Genomic DNA, 6,791 nt, shown 5'->3' with positions numbered 1-6,791 from the left:
TGATTCGCCGAAACGACGGTTTAATGTCTTCTAAACAACTTTAAACTATCGCAACTTAATTACCGCATTCAATACACTATAGGACTTTGGAGATAAAGGTTGCTACCAATTTTTTTTTTTTTATTTCAGACAAAATGTTGATATAATTATAATCGAAGTGAGACGAATAGCGAGTAACGTAAAATGATTAGAAAAAGACGGTATAATAGCAACGAAAATACTTTACACGTCGAAGGTTCTAACCAGCGTGTCAGCCTAAAACGAATGCGACAACGGTACGGTACTATTGTCAAGACTGCTGGAGTACCACCCCCCTTTTAGTTCTGCTTCCGCATGGCCTAGTATATACACCTCGCCTTCCTCGAACTGTGCGTGACGCTTTCGCTAATTAAAACATTTGTTAAAAACATAATTAAGAAAAAAAAAAAAATACCGTCCGTCGAGCCGGATTTGAACCAGCGACCTATGGATGTCCGCATGGGAATACCTCTACAGTCCACCGCTCTACCAACTGAGCTATCGACGGGTACACTGCTACCACTGGCGCTTTCGTAAGCAAGCGGAGATATAGGTTATTCGGTCAGCCGTTAGATAGGGCCTGCAGAAGGAGATCTCCGAAACCTGTTTGTCTAACAACATCCCAGGTAGGCGCAACAACCCCAAATCTGACGTAACAAAGGAATTCCCAGGCCGCCACGCATGCAGCGTCTGTTCTCTCCTGGAACATGTGTCAAATTGAATAAAAATAAACCGGTAACATGAGCACGCGGTGCTCGAAAACTTTTCCGAAGGCGTCGTTATGCAGCCACTTCGTGGAGGCGTCCTGTGGTATGCTTGCGAAAAATTTTACTGTATATGCTGAGAGTGAAAATTTCTCTTCGTAAAACTACAATACTATTTTTACCTCGAGGAGCGCATATATTAAACCCCCGGTGGACGGGAAAAATCTGGAATCTAATCATATATATACGAGGGTGGTCCGATAAGTACTTAGCCTACAAAAGAAAAAACGAAAATTTTGGAAAAGTGGCGATTTATTTTTCAATGTAGTCTCATTTTAGTTCGATACACTTGACCCAGCGATGCTCCCACTTCTTTAACCCATCTGAAATACGTTTTTTCGAGGTCTGCAAAGTAGGCTGCCGTGGCGGCGATGACCTCCTCATTCGACTCAAATTTCTGCCCGGCGAGTGACTTTTTCAAAATCGGAAACAAGCAAAAGTCGCACTGAGCCAAATATGGAGATTACGGTGGATGGGGCAGCAGTTCGTAGCCCAATTCGGCCAATTTGGCCGTGGCGAGAGCGGAGGTGTAGGACGGTGTGTTTTCATGGCGGAAGAGCACCTTTTTCTTCGCCAAATATGGCCGTTTTTCAGCAAATCGGTGTTGAATCGGCCCAATAATTCGGCACAGTACAGCCCTGTGACCGTTTTGCCCTTCTCCAGGTAGTCGATGTAGAGCACACCTTGTGAATTCCAGAAAACGGTGGCCATCACCTTTCCGGCCGATAGGACAGTCTTCGCCTTCTTCGGATCGCGTTCCCCGGGTGAAATCCACTGTTTCGACTGTTCCTTGGTCTCTGGTGTGTACCAGTGGATCCATGTTTCATCGACGGTCACGAAACGACGCAAAACCGCCTTCGGATTGCGTTTAAACAGCGTCAAGCACTGCTCTAAAGTGGTCTCACGGTTGCGCTTGTTGTCCGGAGTGAACCAACGTGGCACCCATCACGCCGACAGCTTTCCCATGCCCAAAATTTCATGCAGGATATGACCCACGCGGTCTTTTGAGATGCCTACTGTCTCAGCTATCTCGCGCACATTCAATCGGCGGTCTGCCAATACGAGATCGTGGATTTTTGTCACATTATCCTTCATGGTAGCCGTTTTCGGGGCAGCTGGGCGTGACTCATCAAAAAACGAGGTGCGACCACGTTGAAACTCGTTAAACCAATTTTTGACGGTCGCCATCGAAGGAGAAGAGTCACCGTACACAGTATCTAAGCGCTCTTTAATTTCACTGCGCAATTTCTCTTCCCAAGACAAGAATCGAATCACCGACCGATAATGCTCCTTTTCCATTTTTCTAAAATTCGCAGACACGCCCGCTTCCACATGCGGTAAAAACAAAACTACGAGTCCGATTCGGTTGAAATTTTGGTAGTAGCCGTCTACGAGAATGTACAACGCGATAGTAAATTTGTCTCGCGATAGCGGTGCCATCGGGCGGTGAGGCTAAGTACTTATCGGACCGTCCTGGTATATATATATATATACACACACACATTTGTTGTTACGCAGCTCAACAATGCTACTTTATACTGGTATTCGTCGTTTTGCTTGTGATTTTCGAGATTGGTATTTGTGTTGTCGTATGTCAAGGGTTTGTATGATTTTGAATTACCATCACTCCTATACAACCGGAATTCGGATTAGCATCATCAAAAAATAAATAATTCAGTATATATTTATAGCACCAGTTAGCATTTGTTTGTAACACACGTCAAAGACAGCGTTCATTTTGCTTGGAACGTTTCTGCCGCACTTTCGGGCTCAAGGTTTTATGTAGTCACCGGTATTGCCTGCATAGGGATTATTTTTTAGTCGTCTGCACTAACGTAGTTTTAACTGCGATGCGTCTTGCTGAGTACCGTTGCGATATTTTATGGCTTTTTTTTCACGAGATGCAGGCCGTTTTTTGCAAAAGCTAAACATCTCACAAGAAAAAAAAAAAAATGACGCGATATCATTCGAGAGCCTTAATTCGGGCGGTAGACTGCGGGACAGCGTTAATGCAAACAATAAGTCAACGATTTTTTCAAATTTTCTTGCATGAGGGTATTATCGGGCATAAAATTTAGAACCTTGTGATAGTGCACAAAGTAAGCGCTTACCACCACTATAGTTTTTTTTTTTTTTTTTGATGACAGCCATTAAAGTTAGAAAAAAAAAACGGAATAAAAACTGGTGATCATTGTTCGCACCAACAGTGTTGCTTAGTTTACATGGCGGTCGTCTTGAATTCGTTTCAGCATGCGGCTTTTTGTTTTTATATATTCTAGTTCAAATTAAGGTTTGAACTTGTAATCTGTCACTTTCACACTTTGTTATTACGTTCGTAGACCAGTTCTAAATCTCGCCATAAATTGTTTTTTTTAATTAGGAAGATAAACATAATTTTACAATCTTAAACTCATTCTTCAAGTTCTCTTATTTAATATAAAATATATATTCTAAAATTGTACACAGAACGAGGTGGGTAATTAGTGCAAGTAATTTGATTCACGAAACGGTAATATAGCAAGGGACATGCGCTACTTAGCCTTTAAAAAAAAAATTCTAACCAACGCGTTCACCAACTATTTTTTGCGTTACCAGTAACAGCACATGTTCTAACACTACTCGACAGTCGGCCCTGTTTGTCATCCGTCCACATAGCTTAGTAAGCACATTTTCAGTACGAGTCATATCTGCCACCCTGACAAAGACTTTCGCTTCTGCAACAAAGAAAAAAAAAAAAAAAACTTTTGTCCGTCGAGCCGGATTTGAACCAGCGACCTATGGATGTCCGCACGGGAAAGCCTCTACAGTCCACCGCTCTACCAACTGAGCTATCGACGGATACAGAACGGCTACTTGCACTTTCCTTCCCAAGCGAGAATATGGGTTATTCGGTCTACCGTGAGGTGAGCGACTGCGTAAAGGGTTGCTTGAAACCTGTTTGTCTAACAAGGTCTCAAATAGGCCCAGCAACACCATATCCGACTCAGTAAAGATATTCCCGGGCCAGCCCATGTCTTGTCTGTTTCGTCGGATTGTAATAACTGTTTTCTCCTGGGAACACGATTCATGTTGAATAAAAGTAAAGCGGTGTGGCCTGAGCATGCATTGCGAAAAGACTGCTCTGATGGCGTCTTACGCCGTCACTTCTTGGAGCCTTTCTGGACTGTCTTTGCGCTCATCCCCTCTGTCTATCACGAGGGTGCAAACTTCTCTTTATTCGGGTGAATTCAATTTTTTTTTGTCCTGGTGCAGATACATTGAACCCGTTGTGGACGGTACAAAGCGGGAACCTAAACATGCATTTGTTGTTTTGCAGCGCTACGGGGTTGCTTTTTAGTATTTGTTGTTTTGGATGTGATTTTTGAGAACTGAATGTCTTGTCCTTTGTTGTGATGTATACCCTTTTGATTAACTATCACTCCGGTTACAACCTGAATTCAGATTGTCAGTATCAATAAATGTATAATAAAATACATTTATACCAGCTTCTAGCATTTGGTTATGGCACAGGGAGACAAGCTCAAAAGACAACCTCAACATATTTTGCTTGCCACCTTCTTGTCGCCTTTTTGGGCTCATTGTGTTAGATATCCACCAGCTTTTCCTGCATGTTTTTATTTTTTTTAGTAATTTACGCTTTCCTAATTTTTACTGCATTGTTTTTTGCCGAGTTTCGCACTTATATAAAGACTTACTTAGAGGGAAGCAGGTCTTTTCCTGCAAAAACGACAAATCGCACGAAAAAAAACCCAAAAACGTCACATAGTGAGCAGGGGACCTGCTCGTAGAACGATTAAGACAAAGACCCCATGGTGCCCGCCCAGATGTTTTTGTAAACATGGGACTTTTTGTTTTTAGTTACTTTAGCTTAAATTGAGGCACTTAGAACCCGCCACGTCGTAAGCCTTTGTGGTCAACGAAAAAATAGTCAGAATGCAGGCGAGCTGGTGTAAGTTGAACATGATTGTAAACCTGAGACTGGGGCAGGAAGAGATCCTCTTCCTGCCCCAGTCTCAGGTTTACAATTATGTTCACCTTTGTGGTCACTTTGCAGGAAATCTTGTCATAATTTTTTTTAGCTTTACAACATGGCTTTGGTTTTTGACTTACTAAAATTAAATTATTATGACAAGTGTCCCACTCGAGCATCCCACGTGTGTCCCACGTCGGTTTTGCAAGTCGGGCTTAAGTGGGCCCACATGGGAAACCCAACTTGGCTGCCTCAGGGCACCTCCAGGATGCCTACTTGGACAGCGCACATGTGCTTCCCTCGTGGGACCCACAGTGCGTCTACTTGGGCAGCCAATAAGGGCCCTCCTCGTGGGACCCACAGGAGGCCTAGGTAGGCAGCCCACGTGGGCCACCTTCGCGGGGCCCACGGTGGGCCGTCGGGCAGCCCACATGATGTCCCACTGGGAACCTCATCTCGTTCGGGGTCATTTGATCATTTCCCTACTGTGTGGGGTATTACGGTGCATCCAAATTGAGCGTACCTCAATTTTCCCGTACGTCCAGTGGAAAAATCATTGACATTAAAAAAAGAGTGCAAGCGAGCAGGTTCAATACTAAAACTTTAACCCAACAGCAAAAAAAAAAAAAAAAAAACGGGACGGACAACAGATATATAAAATATATATTACCATTTTGATACATTTTGATAGATAAATAAAACGGATTGGGTAAGACAAGATTGGGCATTGTATGTGTACGAAATGGAACAAAGAACTGTGCATATTTTCATATAAAATCCTGTTGGACAGATAATCGCGATTCAGAGTCAGCTCGAGCCGGCTAAAGTCACTGGATCTGGAAGTTACAATCCAGCGACTTTAGAGCCGGCTACAGACACATATTGGGGAGGAGGACAGACCGTGACGCCCCAAGCGGTTAACTTAACAACTACACGGATGGGGACAATAAATACAACGACGCAGCGCTCGGCCGACATAACCGAACGCGGCGTCAGCGTTCGGCTGGAGTTCGTGTTCTCCGGCGAGGGAGAGGAGGGCCTCTGTTGTTTCCACTGCGGCCTGCATGAACAATGCAGCGTGCACGATCCCAGCTCAGCACAAAAGCCGAAGTGGGTCAAGCTCGCATTCTCTGAGGATAGATCCGGCACTTAACGTCGCTTCGTCGATTTTTAGTATTTTTTTACATTAAATGGCCCATGAAACGATTTTTGGGTTGGGATAAATTTTTTTAGATTGGGATTTTACTAATAGCACATCGTTCAGTGGACCAAAAGAAAAAAGTTAGAAAGTCAAAAGGCTGACTTTCAGTGCGAAAATTTGAAAACAGAGCGGACTATTTCGTACCTCCTCCCCTTCGCAACCTCTCTGCCTTTTCACTGTGATACATCCGCGGTCCCAAAAGCGCGCTATCGGGTCCAAACTGACGTCACACGCAACCGGACCTCACTTATTCCCTTCACCCCTAAGCTGACATTGTGGTGGAAGCTACGCGCTTGCCGGAGCAATCAGCCGCCTCCCTTTCATCACCTGACTTCATTCTCTGCAGCCACATTTGCCACGCTCACGTGGCAAGTGTGGCTGGCCCAACGAGCACGTAGCTTCAACAGCACTGTCAGCTTCGGAATGTACGGGGTGGGGAAAGCAACTTTTGTCTGAATTTTGAGCGACGTGCTAATCTTCGAGGGGGAGAATGGATGTGTCCGGGATTACACAAACGAGAGTGCGAGCAAGAGGGGACTCCCCCTTTTCGTCTTCTTTAACTGTTTGGTGGAATGCGCGATTTATGAGTTGAGGAGGAAAGCGAAACAGGAAAAAGTTGGAAAAGCGTTTCATGACCCCTTTAAACTGTGCCCGCGCTCTATTGTAGAAGATGACATGCCCATGCCCATAAGGCCTGTCGGCATGTGCACAGGCCTTGTGTTGAGTAAACACCGAGCGTGGGGAAAACAAACGGGTCAGAACGCCCCCTATAGTTCGATCTCCTGCCCAATAGTTCGTTGCAACTCAAGAAGGTAGGTCCGGGGAGGAGGAAGCAGAC

General features: G+C 44.6%; 2 non-coding genes across 2 annotated transcripts; both read right to left on the bottom strand.

The window, feature by feature from the left end:
* Nucleotides 1–435: 435 nt before the first annotated feature.
* Trnay-gua lies at nucleotides 436–526 on the bottom strand. The gene is given in 2 exon segments: nucleotides 436–471; nucleotides 490–526. It is a non-coding gene; the product is annotated as a tRNA-Tyr (tRNA).
* A 3,003-nt stretch (nucleotides 527–3,529) lies between these two features.
* On the bottom strand, nucleotides 3,530–3,620 carry Trnay-gua. The gene is given in 2 exon segments: nucleotides 3,530–3,565; nucleotides 3,584–3,620. It is a non-coding gene; the product is annotated as a tRNA-Tyr (tRNA).
* Between the last annotated feature and the right edge of the window lie 3,171 nt (nucleotides 3,621–6,791).

This window comes from Ixodes scapularis, unplaced genomic scaffold (assembly GCF_016920785.2).
Source record: "Ixodes scapularis isolate PalLabHiFi unplaced genomic scaffold, ASM1692078v2 PGA_scaffold2__306_contigs__length_199485367, whole genome shotgun sequence".
NCBI classification, from domain to species: Eukaryota; Metazoa; Arthropoda; class Arachnida; order Ixodida; family Ixodidae; genus Ixodes; species Ixodes scapularis.
Note: the sequence above shows the minus strand (reverse complement) of the source record. Positions and strands in the feature narration are given on the sequence as shown.